Raw genomic sequence first — 15533 nt, 5'->3', positions numbered from 1 at the left:
CCCTCTATTTTTCCTTCCATGACTCCTTCCCACTCACTTCCCTCCCTCCCGAGACACCTGATCGACAGCTGAGTTATGTTATCACATCTGAGTCAGCACAGCCTTCGCATCAGTCATCAAACAAACGGGATCCAGATTGAGCTAACATGCCTGTGTGGAGGCTGTGGTGTGGATATGACCCAGGAGCAGAGCTGGGCCAGGCTGGACTATATTTAGCCCAGCGATGCACAGGCTAATTGCCCTCCCAGGCCTAATCATTTCCAGGCTCTGCAGCTCACAAACGACGAGAGGGGAGGCCAAACACCCACTAACCTCATGTTAAAGAGATGTCTGCATCAATGGGGCTGTCAGAGTGCTCAACAGACAAGACAAATTAGCACAATGTGCTTCCTCCTCATATGCTATTAGATGTTCTATAAGCGGATTGGCTTGGAGAGTCCAGTATTGCTGTCTGCTTAAGTATATTAATTGAATATGTTCTCCCGTCACTGTATCAGTAATGTGAAGTCTTGGCAGCATCCTCTACAGTCGGCATTGCAAGGTGGTCTTCAGTTCCTCCTTGTAATAGTATTGAAGCTTGCTTGAGCAATCCATTGTGAATGGTAAATCCCTCCACTACTGCCTCCTACAGCTAGCTTAGCTCCTCTATGTTGCCTCCCCACATACACACACATGAAAAAAATGCACCAGTGCCTCCACTGTTCTAGTCTTATCTTAGCTGTGCAGTGGCATTGGTAGAAAAGTTCAGTTTGTGGTACTTTGTTTTCGCCCTTGCCTGTGTGGTTCCTCTCCTTTGGCTATTACTGAAAGGGAGCACAGTTGCAGCAGATAGGTGTTAAATCAAACACCTGATCAGAATGGACCACGATCCACATCTGGCACAGACGTGGATGCACTGCTTTGCTTTGGCCTTCATGGTCACCATGGTCACTAAATTGTGGGTATTTAGTTGGCAGAGCGGGTCTAATGAGATATTATTCATAATATGAATCCCAACTGCACCGAAGTGCAATACTGATGCCCTAACCCATTTAGAAAATAATAATGTTGTTTTCTGAGGCCAGACAATAAAAGTATGGACTTTCAACAGCTATTATTATTAGAATATGTCTCTATCATTCAAACTGTTGTGTGTTTGAATGGATCCCAATTAGTCAAGACATAAAAGAGATATCCTGAAGGTTGAAATCTGAGTTTGGCTCCTCAAAAAACTAACCTCAATATCTTGTAGGTTGTAGATTGGTTATTCAAAAGGTGAGCTCAGAGCCAGAGGCAGGGAAGGAGGGAGAGAAAGAATAAGTGAACTGTGCTTGTCAGCTTTTTAAACCCTGAAATTGATTCTTCTTCTGCGCTCTTTATTCTAATGACAAGCTAATCCCTCTTTTCCTGTTTCCCTCTGTTATGAGTAGAGCCTCTTATTTCCCCTGCCTTGCTGTGCAATGCTTCTGAAAATTAGCACTCATGATGACTCTGCTCTCTCAGCAATCAATTTGACACACCAAGTCTCTCCAAAAAGGTTACCTGTGGCAACTGAGGCCCGGTCACGTAACTTTGAATTTGCCTCCCCTGCCAATTTTTATTCAGCTAATTAAAGAAATGGCTCTGTCTGGGGAGTCAGCTGAATGAAATGTCAAAATATTGATGTTGAATAGTTATGTGATTTCAGGGTATTTGTCATTGGAAGAGGAGGGCGGTTACTGGGGGTAGTGCAGGGGGACAAGGGGGCCTGTCAGTCCCAGGGCTAGGTTAATGATATTAGTAGAGATCTGCTTATTTATGAGCCTGTAAGTTATTCATGCTCAGGACACTATCCACAACAGCTAGGTTGGTTTACTATAACCTGCAAGTAGGGCTGTTGTTGATCTGATTGAATATGTTGTTTATCCACTACTTAATATCCAGTCATTTGGATCATCAAGCAGGTATGAATTGCAGCTCCTTTTTTGTGTACCTTTTGGTGCTATGATAACAAATTTTTTCCTCCACTCACCCTACCTCTGACCTGTCCTCTGTGTTGCCTGCTATTTTTAATGCAGCAGCTCCCTCTGACTTCTCCTCATACCTACCTCACCCTATTGTCCAGCCCAACAAGTGTTTATACTTCTTACCGATGTCCAATATAAAATATTTACGTAGCCTCCTCCTGGCCGAATCCCACTGCTTCCTCAATCTCCCTCTAAAAGCTATGTGTCTTTGTATTGTTGATGTCATAAATGTTTTCATAATGGTCATAAGGGTTAGAAAACCCTGACAGAAGTGCTTTGTTGGAGGGCTAAGCAGCGTGAGCCGACCTGCTCTTGTTGAGATTCGAGGTCTTGCCTACCGTGCACGACTCAGCAAAAAAACACAGTGAAAATTATCTGTCAAATATGTCACAAACAACTATTTGCAACACTTCCTGCACCTGTTTCAAACTGTTGCATTTCTGTTCACTGAATCCATTTATTTTTTGTAACTAGGTTTTTATTGTTATTGCAAAACTGGAAGATGCGCTGCTTCATACCATAGCGTCCCCACATAGCCGTAGAGGAAATACATTGATCATATCAGAAACCTCATGAAGCAGCTCTACTGCAAGCACGCAGCAGACACGCTGCCTGTGTGTATACAGCGACATGCAGCAGATCCACAGCGGAGCCGTTAGCAGCCAGTGTGGCCCGGGATCTGAAACCCACAGAGATAGTGGTTGTGGTAGTCAGCTTGAGGAGAGACTAGAGAGAGAAACTGAACTTCTCTCTCCAGCTTTAAATTATGTTGTGTATAACGGAAACACTATTAAATACCTCGCAGTGGAGAAAACCTAGGTGGCTGTCCCTATATTTAAACCTTTGTCATGCCAGTTATTTCACAGCAAGGTCCTGCATTGACTATCTATTCTGGACTGCCATGACCTTTGACTTTCTTAGCTCTTCCTATGAAAAAGTGATAGTGCTGGATGCCATGGAACCATTTTCATAATTGAATTTCTGAAATATGTCATATTAAGTCTTCTCCAGTCAGGAAACATACTATGAATTTCCAGAATGCCTATTATATAGAGGTCCCTTCGCTTAAATGGAAGAATGTTTGCAGGACATGTTCTGCACATAAATTTAATTACATGTATTTCAGCAATGTTGCCTTTATTTGGTTGTCACAGGTCAACTGAAACCAGGCAGTTTAATATATTCAAGACAAACAACATTAACAATCCAGAGGGAAATCAATTTTCTTTGGTCTTGATAGTAGTTCAACCCTTTTATGAAAAATGATGGGAAAGTTGTAGAATTTCTAATGTCGTCCTGTCGATATGTTTTCTTTTCAAGTGTGTGTGTGTGTGTGTGTGTGTGTGTGTGTGTGTGTTTGCAAAGAACGAGGGGCCAGAAAAAGGACCCCAGCACTCCTTTTTTGCCCCATGAACTTATTTTATATAATTGACTTTAGTAAATGTGAAATTAATGTCTTTATTTGGTTGCCACTTATTGATTATTTTTTCACAAGGCTTTAGTCATGATGTTTGACTGCAGAAGTGAATTTGTTGTTTGATTTTTCTGCTTTGGTGATTGTGAAGTCCAGGTGATAATGACTTCATGTTGTTCTGTAAAATACATCCATGGTTTTGGAAAGGACACCCACTCACACACCACCTTACTGTGTATGTGTGTGTTCGTGTTTCTGTTGGCAACTGGGCAGGTCTGCGGTGTACCTGGCAGGCTATAAAGTCTCTGGGTTGGTCTGATAGCGCTTTTCCTTTGAGGCCCTAACATGCTGTGGATAAAGACACTGGCCACGTCCAGAGTCTAATCTCAGGCCAGCATGAAATGATCCAACGTTTCAGCTGCCAGGACCTGGGTAGAATAAAGATATACCCATAGCTGATTGGTTGAGTACCTCACCAGACGTGTATCACAGGTTTGATAGCTGATAGCTGCAGTCGTTCCTGCTCTGGCTTTTTGCTGGCACACAAAGATGCCTGGATTCACCCTCAGAGAACAAGCCCACCCTTCTTCTCTCCCTTGTCTCCCCTTGATCTGCCTCAACTGGCTGCTCTCCCCCCAGCTTCTCTCTGTTCTTTCTGTGTCTCTCCCTCCGAAACCGTCTTTCTTCTTCCCCTTCTCCCCTCCCAGTTCCTCGTCAGATCCACAGGGCGAGATTTTTATCGCTTTTCTGTGAGTCCTGCGAGGGGAACCTTGAGGGTCTCAGTGGGATCAATTTAAAAGGGAAGCGCTTGTCTCTCCTCCTCTCCTTGGCCCTCTCGGCTGATTGGGTCCGCTCGCCAGGAACTCGCAGGCTTTTGATCTCAACCACCCCTCTCACCGCCCCCACCCCCATTCAAAGTTTTTGTCAGAGCTCGGCTCTAAAAAAAATTTCTGTTCCACTTTCTGAGAAATGTGGGCCCCATCCTCTTTTCACTGCACCTGTGAGAAACCAAGTAAAAGTTTTGTAAACCCACTGGGTGGTACTAACAATCTATGGCGTGATTGACTTCTCTTTGAAGATGTGTAAGCGGCCCTTCTCTTCAGGTGGAGGTACACCGAAGAAGACTTGTGGTCCTCCGGCAGCTTGCTCAAACAACTGATGAGAAGTTGCTCTGAGCTGCGATGCATAATTCACACGTTGTGGGGAATGGCTCTTGCTGTTACAATGAGGAGGAAAGGTACGAGGTGGTGCCTGCAAGCGTTCCCATGCTGAGCTGTGTTGAAGTTTCTCGTTCCTTTGTACGACATAAAGGAAGAATCATCCTGCAGAAACAAGGATTGTGTTGAACTTCAATAACAAGGGAGGGTTGAGTTCAAGGTTGTTTTTGTTGGAAACCAAGAGCACCGTTAATGGATAATTCCAATTTATTACGAACATGGGTCTTGTTTTAATACTTTCAGCTATTATGGGATAAGAAACATGAGCAGTCATAGGAAGAGAGAGGTTTGAAACGAGCCAAGAGTTAACTTGGATTTCACTTCTAGCGCCATACTTTATTTTCATATGTTATTTTTTATTACTTTATACCTCTATAAAAATGGCAAGTAATGTTACAGATTTGATCAATTCTCTTTTATAACTGAGTAAGAAAAAAAAGAAGAGATTATTAACATCGATGTGACAGGATCTACTGCTCAGCAGATACCATTGATAAAAAGAGGGAGGGGCTGGTTGCAGGGTCCAAAATTTGCTTTTTTGAATTATCAGCCAAGATTACTGGGAGATGAAAAAATCCACTGGCCAATCATATATACCCTGCAAAATATTAGATGGACTTCTCTGTCACATATTAAGTAAATTAGGTGTTTGGATGAATTCAAACTTCAAGACACCAGAGCAAAGGTTTCAAGCTTGCAAGCCACTGACTCAATTTTATTGGTAGAGCAGTCGCTGGCATCATGTTGTTTCATGAGCTCCATGCAGTGTGGTTTACACATTTCAAATTTAGGAAAAGTGGACACTGATATCAGATGGGTTGTAAATGGAGATGGGACTGCAGGTTGACTGCAGGTTTAACAGTCAGAGACATCACAAATTGTATTTTCTGCTTGTTCAGCAGATGATTTGATACCCTGCTCATACCATTGTGTGTTCATGCTGCCTCATTGGACTCTTTCACTCTGATGGCAACAAGCTTAATCACTGACTATTTTGTCACATCTCATCTGCGGAACCTGCTATCCTACTCTTCTCCCTTGGTTTTCTCTCTACTGACAGATAACTATAGAAAATTGGTTGTGGGTCCAAAATTAGGTCCCCAAGCATTGAATGCCTACTATTTGATGACATCAAACTTTGATGCCCAGCTGTTACCCCTAATAGAAAGCATGGCCTAATTTAGCATGTGCTTAAATAAGGTCATTTCTCAGCATATTGGTATTGGAGTTTGTTTTGTAATGTAAGCAGTTTGCTGAGCAATGGACAATAGAAACACTATCAGTGTTTGGACAGGATCCAGGTCTCCTCTGTCTCCTGCCAGGTCACTGGAGGTCACACAGGAGTTTTTCTAGTCCCACCTCACTGACCTCTTTATTCTCAGGAAAACGTTAGTCACGACTAAGGATTAAAATTCCTGGTAAATTCAGCCAAACTGGGCCACGGGTTCTTGTGCTTTTGTATGTTCAGACAATATAAAAAGAAACACCACCTCCATTTCTTGCCGGTCCGACGGAGCCAACACTTTCCTCATCTGCGGAGTTGCTCAGCGAGGACCTGAAAGGTTTGAGGAGGCTCAGTTGTGAGCGTCTGTCGCCGAAAAGCAAAGTACTCCTCATTTCCAGGGCTTTTGGGTCCTTCTGTGATGACATCATTGGTGTAGTTCTGCACTAATTGAGGTTTAATGCTAGAGTAGAGAGAGCAGGGCTGTAATTTTCCCGCCCCGGCCTGGAATAGAGACGACAGCTTTTCATGTGGTCCGGGCTAATTTAGGTTCCAGTACTGCAGCTGTGGGACACCTCACACTTTTGTCCTTCTCTTTCTGCTTTAAAAATATAGAAAACACTGCTTGTTTATGAAGTAAAGAAGTTTGGCTGCATCTAGTTTTAGGTATACAGTAGAACTGACAGAATGTAGCACAAGTCAACAAACCTGCTGAGACATTAAAAGACTTAAAAAACATTAAAACCCTGAGCTAAGATATTTGACTTAAAGAAAGTTTTGGTGATATATTTTTCCAGTGCCTGTTGCAAAACCACCGAAACCAGTTCTGAAATAATCCTTAAGGAAATAAATGGATTCTCCCTTCTACCTCTGCCTATGAGCTATAATCATTTCAAATGTAAAACAACATATGTCAGTGCAGCACAGTGGGGTTTATATGGGCTATGTAGGTGGAGGAGGAGTAAGATTGCGAGGAGGAAGCATCTGTAATATGCAAAACAACATTCAGTGTGGTATTATGATTGTATGTCCACAGAGCCTGGGCGTAATGACATTCATACCTCCATCCAGGCAAACGCATGCACACCGAAACAAACAGAGCTCTACCTGCTCTTTATCCCATGCCCCATATCAGGGCCTGTGTAAACATCGGGCTCATTTAAAGTGGAAAACCTTAATCACCGGTGTAATCGCTGACATTGTAAGGCATGTTACTGGCTTGAGAGGGAGGGGGGGTTAAGAAGAGTCGGGGGATACATCAGCAGCAGCAGCAGCAGCAGGAGACCAGACAGGCAATGAAAAACCTTCAGAATACCACGACAGTTATATTCGGTCTCTGTGGAGAAACTGGAGATGGCTTGGTGTAACTTTTTTTTCCTTTTTGTAAAAACATTACAGTGTCAAGTTACAGCTCAGCCTTGGCCAGTCTCTTATGAACTGTCAAACATGTAAAGGGTCTTAACAGTTCATAGAAGCATATGTGCGTCCGCTTTTCATATGCAATAGTCAGATGAATAATTTTGTGATTTTGTAAATCATTAAGTTGTTTATGCTTACTTACATAGAATTGACGCTTTGTGGCTTGGGCAGCAATTTTCTATCTACAATTCCCTGCACTAGTAGCCCATGGTGTTGGGGAGCATTTGTGTGCTGTTGTTTCTGTTGCACTGCAGTTACACTGCCAAAATGCTAGTTGGCTGTGGGGTTACTATGCCACTGCTTGTGTACCTAAAACAATGGCAACTGAAAAAGAGCTGCTTATATTGGGGTTGTTGTTAATTAATGCTGAACAACAGTTACCTTCCTTGAAATCAATGCTACTAAGTAAAGAGACAAGATGTTGGAGAAGATAATGTGTGTCGAGCACGTCTCTCAGTGGATATCAGTTATTTCTGATAAACCACTAACACAGTTGTCACTATTGCTATAGGTGGCAGAGGCCACCATGTGTAGAATTATGCGTCGAGCTTCACCGCACTTTGAATAAACAGGTGAACAGCTCTTTGTGCAGCAGCAGTGACACATCTTCAGTTTTCTGCAGACTGCATCCAGCTGCCAGTCTTTACTTGTCATGGCTCAATTACTGTAAGTCACTTTAACAGCATTACCACAGGCCAAATAAACAGCCTGTTCCAAACAGGCAGGTTTAGAACGGGCAATAAACTAGTGTGTAGAACTGGTATGATAATAACCACAAGTCCCCCTTATAGTGAATCGCAGGCCTGTATATATAAACATGTTTGAGCCTGTTCCATTAGACGCCCCCCTTTGTAAAAACAACTAATTATGTCTATACATGTGGTTACATATGCTCACATGCAAAATCATGCAATAATATGAGAATAATGCTGCTCACACTGATGTTATTGCTTAATTTAATGTACTGTTCTAATTACAGTTAAGTGTCTGCGTCTTTATCATTTAGGTCAGAGTGACGTCTAATGTGCTGACACATATGTGTTCCGTAATATAATTCTACTGAGAAATGCTTAGTGGTTAATTAGAAAATGAATTGGAGGATTGATCAGGCCTCCTATCAGGGAATGTGTGAGTTCAAATGAAAATAAGCAGCACATGTCGTTGTACATTGTGTATTAGTGCTTCTCTAATGTACAGTGGCCTTGAGGTGTGATTTAGAAATGAAAGAGTGTTTTGTGATTAACGCTTAGCACATGTGAGCAAACACACACACACACACACACACACACACACACACACACACACACACACACACACACACACACACACACACACACACACACACACACACACACACACTGATCCTATTGTACCAGTCGGGTCTAGCCGGCCTCTGTCTGGGCCAAAGCCTGTTAAGTCCAATTCAGAGCGTAGAGGCTGGTAATGAGCACTGTCAGAGTTGACATAACAACCTCCCGCTCTTTGGCTGAACAGTGGACTCAGATGGAGACAGGGAGAACAGGCAGGTTCCTTCTGTTCCTGGTCGATCCTGGGACTATGTTTAAACTCAATGTTGAAATTTCAAGTCAGGCTCAGTTGTGTGTTGGCTACTACTTGCTGGCATTTGGAAATTTTAGACTAAATTTGTAGTCAGAGCTAAATTGAACTAGCATTGAGTGTGGTAATGGAGACAATGGGACGAACTTGTACTTTTGTTTCTGACTTTAAACTTGAAATGGTTGAAAATGAAAGGCGTCTACCTCAGCTTCTCTTTCACTCTCTTGTCTGTGTACCTGTCTATTAGGCTCTGTTGTGTGTGATCTTGGCTGAATGCATGGGCCACCTGCACTTTTTCTGTCTTTGGCTGCCATCATTCTTTCACGCGATTTCCATTGTATCTGCCAGGTGGTGAGCAGTGCTTGATATTGACCGGACGTATTAGTTTTGAGTTCTGCCCATTAAGTTAAAATTTGTGTCACACTTGGAGATTTAAAAATTGTTGTGCACCTTTGCCCTGATCTGTGCCTCCACAAAATATTTGTCCAGAGATCTACAGAGTCCTTAGACTTCATGGTTTGGATTTTGTGTGTCCTGACTTGCAGTGTTAATTGTGGGACCTTTTTACACCCACAAGTGTGTGTCTTTGTATGTGTCTTTCTAAACTATGTCCAATCAGATCAAGTAGCCACAGGTGTCACAGTGCAGGTACTTCATCTCAAGGATAAGTGAAGCAAACAGGAAGCACCCGACCACAATTTGAAGTCTGGACACTTTTGTAAATTAGAGATTTTAGTTTGAGATTTTATAGTAAATTGTTGCATGAAACATGTTTCTACTTGCAATGTTTGGTTATTGTGTAGATTGAAATTTATGAACAAAATATACAACACATAAGAGAATATCTGAATATGTTTTTATAGTTGTGTCATACACTAGGCTATATTAAAGTACGCTATGTTCATTTGTCCTCAAGGTTAACATACAGAACAGTGGTTTTGTTCACAATAAGCATTTTCTCTATTTGTCCCCATCTTGGCTCATTACAGTCAGCTTGTTTAGAGAGCTGTGTTGTCTGATTTTAGTTCAGGCAGCACAAACAGCTCCTGCATTCCAGCATCGCGTGTCCTGCTCCCCCATTTTTCAATAATTTATCCTGACAACTAGAGTGATTATTCTATGAATATGCACTAAAAATTCCTTTCTTGTGCGTGTCAGTGTGTGTTCAAGTGTGTGTGTGTGCGTGCGCATGTTAGCAAATGCGTTGCTGTGTGTATGTAGCTCTTTTCCGCCTGAAACAAAGGAGGTGTCAGGGCGAATTAGCCCCCTTACGACTGAACGCCAGAGAGCTTAGAGATGCACCACAGGTTCTGCTGAGTCGCACATGAGCCACGGTGTCTGCCTCTTTCCCTCTCCTTTCCCTCCCGTGCCCCCCACGCTCGGCCCCTCTCCACTCCTGAGCTGCTCTAACAAGGTTGTTGGAAGAGGATAAGGCATGTTAAATGAATAATTTACACAGAGGAGCGCTCCTTATTTATTTAATATGGCTGGATCTGACTGAGTGGGCAGCCCGCGTCCCCAACTGCCGAGACACTGTTGGCTAAACGAGCGCTCGCTTGGCTTAATGGAGGGCCAAAGCGACAGGCATTTAGGGAGAGCAAGGGGGGGGCACGAGAGACAGAGTTTGTAGATGGTCTGTGTGTGTGTGCTTGTGAAACAGACCGTGCTAGTGTACAAATAATGTTGCTACTCACTGTACTTTGCTATTGCACGATTTGACTCTTTATAGCTTGATGCAGACAGATCACATGAGATACCCCCTCGCCTGAACTGTCTCAAAATGCTCCCAGCAATTTATGGAATGAATGATTGGTCATCCTACGATGAATATATGGGAAAAAAATACACTCTCTCTTTACACAGAGAGGGATAAGAATCATAGTTATGCATAAAGGGGGATAAATAATATATTGAAAGAAATATGGTTTTACAAATCATTCAATGTTTATGTTTTTATTTCATAATGGCGTTTTTCACCATGACACAATGTAACTTTACTTGTCAGCTGAGTCACCACTACTCACTTCGTTTGTCACACAGTATATCAAACACACCATACTCTACACTAGTAAGTCTCAAGTCTGAGATTTTTGGGGCTTGTCTTAATTTTTTCCCACTATTTATTCTCTACAGGGGGAGTGTGGAGAGGGGGGGGCAGGACCACAACCCGGGCACCACCCAGGAAGAGGAGGAGCGAGGGAGCAGCTGAGGAGGAACAATCATCAAGTTGGTAAAGACTTTTTAGCTTCAGCTGTCTTAAGATATAAAAATAAACTTTATTCAACCCATGAAGCAGCAGAAGTACAAGGACAGATGATTGGAAAAAAAAAAGTTTCTAATGTAATATTTTATGCAATAAAAACTTTTTTTTCTTCAAAATGAAGTCAGAAAATCACTAAAAGATACAACATTTTACATATAGCAATATGGTGAAAAATAGTAACTTTTAAGGGTATGTTACAGCAAGAAAGAAGACAAAAGATTCACAAAATAACATGGAAATGTGATTAAATGTGTTGTGTTTGCAAAAAACAGTAGCAGTGTATTCTGTGGTCAGTTGCAAATTAGTGGTTAGTTGCAAAAAAGTGTTAAAGACAGTGGGGGCCATGGGACTGTTCTGTGGTTGCTTGTTCTATAAAGGCAAGATGTGTAAATGTCGGTCTTGGTTAATAATTAAGAGTCAGTCCTTGTGTTTCTATAGACACAGAAAAAAAGGATCAGACCAATCGGGTTATGACAAACATCCTCCTCAAAATCCATTCCCTGACATCTTGCGTTGAATGTCCCCACATTGTCTTCCTCTTTTTCCTCCTCCTCATCTTCCTGTGGGCAGAGGTAGTCCCACCCAGCAGGAGTGATACATCGCCACAGTTCCTCTGTGTGTGTGCGTGTCCCAGGAGAATGAAATCCCAGAGCTCACACTGACCTCATTATAAAAATAGCTCATCTATCCAGCCATCACATTTTCCTCCATTTCCCCTTTCCTCCACAATCTCTTAGATATATCGTGATGCTCTCTACCTTCCACTCTCCCCCTTCTGTCTCTCCATCAGTGTTTGTGCAGGACTTAACATGAGATTAAAAGCTTATGTATGCCAGTCCTTGTAATGGCAAGGTTCCCCCAGCACCTGTCATTACCAATCTGGCCGTAATCTGCGATCATAAGATGTGTTTTAATCACGAAACATCTCTGAGTAAACACTAAAGGCAGTGTTTACATGATCTGTTAGCATTGTGTCCTGGTTAGTGTGTTGCTACAATCCATTCCACCATTTTTTCTCAGGCTTCCTCTTTTTTTTTTTTTTACCTGATCCATTGCCTCTCTTCACCCTCTCTCCCAGTGGAGCCAAATCCCCCCATTAGAGTGAACAGCGTACACGTCTGTTTAATTTAACAGCAGCATCAGTGATCGTTACAGTCCAAAACTAGCTTTGATCCTACCAGACAGCATGTCCCATGCTTTTAATAACTCAACAAAGAAACCTTAGCTGATGCTCAATTTATGGAATCTAGAGCGAGATAGAGACTGAATGATAGGAGGAATTCACCTCTTCCAAATCTTAAGGAATGAGACTTGCCTTAAATGAAACAATTCATCTCTTAGAGACTTAATTTAGCAGGAAAAATGTTATTGAGCTTTCACATTTTCATTCAGTAAGGCCATGTTTTGCACTCTGTGTAACCTCTGGAGTCACCTGTGGAAGCTGTTTTACACACTGTTGTGTATTGAGCCACTTGACTGGAGTGATGCTGAAGTTCTTTAGGAATATGCATAGATAATTATAAATAACCATATAGTTGTCAAAAACTGGGTTGTTGGGAAGAAACACTAATTTTTGAGTTGTGTGACGGCATTTTTTGAGAATGTTTGTAATCAATTGTAAGCCAATTGTCACTTGTGGCAAGTCTGACATTTTCATAAGCAAAGTACATGCAGTTACAGGTTCAGATAATCTGAATGCTTACCATTAAAATGACATGGAACTCCAAAGGCTCCTTATGTGGGGTGGTGATCTAGCGAGCATCCTGCATACAGATCCTCGTGGAGAGCCCTATTCTTCCTCCCAATTTCACACATGTGCTGTCCTATTAATAAAGACTGGATTTTGTATTGTGGTAACATGTTGAGAAAATGTCTTTACATCAGAGACAAACGTGCACTTGAACAAACTTGGCTAAAGGTCGAGGGCGCTGGGACCAAAACATATTTTTGGCTATAACTGAAGCATTCATATGCAACATATGCTTGGTAACTTAAATTCATGACATATATTAGAAATCTGAACAGACATGGACGTAAGCTACAACTTGACTGATTCGTGGAGGCGTACAACCTTTAGAAATTTTAGTTTGAACCCTGTAGCTCAGAAATGTTGCAGTGCTGCCCTTGGAATACACAAGGGTTAACTTGGTTTTTGCTTTCGAATCGGAAGTGAAGACTTTCATATGACAGGTCTCAGAAAAACCCTGCGTTCACTACAGGAACTAAACATATGCTCCGCAGGGGATTCTAAAATCAAGTTCCAGGTGTTTTACAGAAGTAGTCGGTTGTACTGCTGAGTGTGGTTGGTGGTTGTGGGTTGTACCAGCCCAAGCAGTATCCTGTATGTTATGTTCAACGTAGTCTGACACACTGGATATGGATTGTGGGTATAAGCCTGCCGACCACTGTCTTTTTTAGATATCATTCTCCTCCACATCTGGCTTGTTGCTGTTTTCAAATTTCCTTTGCTATGAGAAACAACAACCCTACACTGTTTTTGCAGGCACACTGTCACTGCATTTTGGGTTTAGCCGTGGCTATGACGATTGTGATTGGTTAAAGAAATGCAAACAAGCCTGCGTTTTCCCCCCTAGAACAGAAGATTCATGGGTGTATCCAGAACAATCATTCTCCAGCACTGAGGAGATAGGGTTGTGTAAGACTATGCTTCAAACTTAAATCTCTTGTTTTAAATTATTGTTTTCATGTGCAATAGTAAAAAAATATCCCATTAACTAAGAAATGAAAGTCCTACATTATTTATTGTATATCAATGCTCATTAGTTATTCTCAGTCAAGGACATTTAATCTTTGTGTTAGTTTTGTGCTTGATGGGCTGATGACCTATCCAGGTTGTCCCCTGCCTCTTGCCCAATGTCAGCTGAGTTTGGCCCCTAGTGTGCCTCAAAAGATAACCAATATAAATAACGGTTGGATGGATGGAATAATGGATGGATGGATGAAGATGATCACTGGGACATTATTCTTGTGATCTTGTGCTTACAACTCTCAACAGTGAAAGAGTCCAGTATTCAGAATAACTTTTAAATTTGTGAGGATGACCCCAATGAGTCATGCCATATACAACACAATACAATGACTTAAGCTGCCCTATCTAAAAAATTCCACTTTTTGAAACACAAGAGAAGTAAGGGAGGAGTATTGTTGCAAAGTCTTGTTGGATTCTTAAACAGTCCTGGGTTACAGATCAAGTTGTTGCTGGATGAAAGGGCTAAAAGCCTCAAGTTCATGTCTCAAATCTGTAAATCTGTTGTAGTATCACACACAGTATAATGTAGCTATGCAGAGGTTTATTTCCACTTTGACTGTGTAGAACTAAATAAGTTAGAACCAAGTGCAAGCATACTTGTTTGTGTTCATCTCTCCTGTGTAACATTACCTTCTCACCTGCATACCTAGCAGCTTATTCCCCCCAGAAGGGCCATCTTATGTTAAATAAGAACACGCTGCCTTGAATTGACCTGCTTTTAGAAGCCCAGGCTCACCTCAACAGGAGAACTGATGGGTTCATCTGCATATTCTTTTGATCTCACACTGGGTCTCTAGGAGCAGCCATCATTAAGGAAGTTTGCATGACGTTCTCTCTACTCTCATTGTGGCTGAAGCTCTACCACGTGCCCCTTTCTCTGCTAATGCCTTTCACTTCATCGCAGCCCTTTCAAATTCCCCTACATTTCTACCGCCCTTCGCTTCAAAGCCGCCCTCAGTTGGGTTGAAAGCCAAAACCGCTCTTGTCTGTCCTTCACCACTAAGCTGATGTGTTTGTGTCTGTGTTGTGTTGCCCTTGGGGTGGGTTACCTCCACCCCCACCCCTACCCCCTCCGTATCATTTCTTCTCCTCCCCACCTTGCTGTTTATCTGTCTCTGGGCTCGTCACGTCCCTGAACCTGCTCTAATTAGCATCCCACACAACACTGTTTATTTACTCAGGTACCGACAGAAGGGGAGGGAGGTGGGAATGAAAGAGAGAGTCGGGGAAAAAGGGAGAAAGAGACAGAGAAAGCCGGGGAACAGGAAGAGAGGGGGAAATGATTGAGAGAATCAAAGAACTATGAGACTCTCTCTCATAGCAGATGCAGAGGGTAATGATAGTTAGACAGACATGATGCAGAAAGTTGAGAAAGTGAGACACGGAGAGCTTTCCCGCCTCTCTACACCTCTTCTCTGCCTTTCCCAGCGTTTCATCTGAGATGTAGAGTGCCTAAAATTAGCAAACTGGCAGTTTCCTCCCTTCCTTCCTTCCAGGGCCCCTATTAGAGTTCTCCCAGTGTGTTGAGTGATCATTATGGTGGGACCGGGAAGGCAGGTGCTTTCTTAGTGTCCCAGTCGAATCACTTGAACTGGATGGGACCAACAGCCCAAATCTGTGTGAGGGTTCTAAACAGGTTTTTAACTTGGGAGTGGGTGTACCACTCGAATGCATTACAACAGTCAC

General features: G+C 42.4%; 1 protein-coding gene across 5 annotated transcripts in view; it reads left to right on the top strand.

Moving 5' to 3' along the window:
* znf438 (zinc finger protein 438) overlaps positions 1 to 15533 on the top strand; it is a 42832-nt gene that overhangs the window by 14865 nt on the left and 12434 nt on the right. For 3 of the 5 annotated variants that reach the window (XM_020087761.2, XM_020087762.2, XM_069511984.1), the window contains one exon: positions 10948 to 11044. The gene's annotated coding sequence lies outside the window, so the exon portion shown is untranslated. The remainder of the gene's footprint in view (positions 1 to 10947; positions 11045 to 15533) is intronic. The other 2 variants (XM_069511986.1, XM_020087763.2) reach the window with 1 other exon arrangement.

The sequence above is a fragment of the Paralichthys olivaceus genome, chromosome 17 (genome assembly GCF_024713975.1).
Source record: "Paralichthys olivaceus isolate ysfri-2021 chromosome 17, ASM2471397v2, whole genome shotgun sequence".
In the NCBI taxonomy this organism is placed as follows: domain Eukaryota; kingdom Metazoa; phylum Chordata; class Actinopteri; order Pleuronectiformes; family Paralichthyidae; genus Paralichthys; species Paralichthys olivaceus.
The sequence above is the reverse complement of the archived record's forward strand: the minus strand, read 5'-3'. Positions and strand labels throughout refer to the sequence as shown.